This window comes from Nanorana parkeri, unplaced genomic scaffold (genome assembly GCF_000935625.1).
Source record: "Nanorana parkeri isolate BGI_ZX_2015 unplaced genomic scaffold, ASM93562v1 scaffold248, whole genome shotgun sequence".
Taxonomy (NCBI): Eukaryota; Metazoa; Chordata; class Amphibia; order Anura; family Dicroglossidae; genus Nanorana; species Nanorana parkeri.
In genome coordinates this window covers 772329-773112 of record NW_017306516.1, presented here as the reverse complement: position 1 = coordinate 773112, position 784 = coordinate 772329, and the positions used below count along the sequence as shown (strand labels likewise).

Sequence of the window (784 nt, the reverse complement as noted above, 5' to 3'; positions counted from 1 at the left end):
TGTGTAATAGATTCGTTTGCCAAAAGATCGTGCCATTACACATGTCTTAGATTACTACCTCACATAGACTTATTAACAGTTAACAATCCCAATATTTCAATATTTTTATATTTTTTTGAACAGAAATTGACTTAATGTAGTAACTATTAGAACTGAATTTGATTTATCATATGAGGTGATGTATTTCATAAGTGCATGTCACGTGGTCCCACAATAACCATCTATCCTATTATGTTTACACGGCATATGTGTACAGTAGCTTTTGGAAAACTAAAATCACACACGTTTGGATATACTTGTACTGTACATGTACTATATTATTGTGACATTTGTATTTCACGCTTCTAATAGCCCATAGAGCAGTGCGTCTGTGTGTTTTCAGACTTCCACATTCATGGCGGGCTAGTCTCGATTTAGACATTATAACATTACCAAAATGCGTTTAAAGCTAACACAAATATATGAATACTTCTATTAAATGATGATCTAACTGCTGGTATACAGCGATTTCCTCTATTTGCGATTCTTTGTGAATACCGGTAGTTGGACTTTGGTGAAGCTGCTTCTCTAATATTATCGATTTTTAGAAGACTTTTGCCCTTGCTGATCTTGCATGAAATAGGAGACAAGCTTTACCTATGATTTTGTATGAACCTTAGTCTCACTTATAGGTAACAGGTTATATATGTTAGATTTAAAAAAATATTTATTTTCACTTTAATAACTATAAGCCGGTGTAGGAAGCCAGCACAACTTTCATTAATATGTAAATATATATAGTTTA

The 784-nt window shown here is 32.5% G+C and overlaps 1 protein-coding gene across 3 annotated transcripts in view; it reads left to right on the top strand.

The window, feature by feature from the left end:
• The window catches only part of LHX2 (LIM homeobox 2), a 44938-nt gene that overhangs the window by 8777 nt on the left and 35377 nt on the right, over positions 1-784 (top strand). The gene's annotated exons all lie outside the window — the stretch shown is intronic.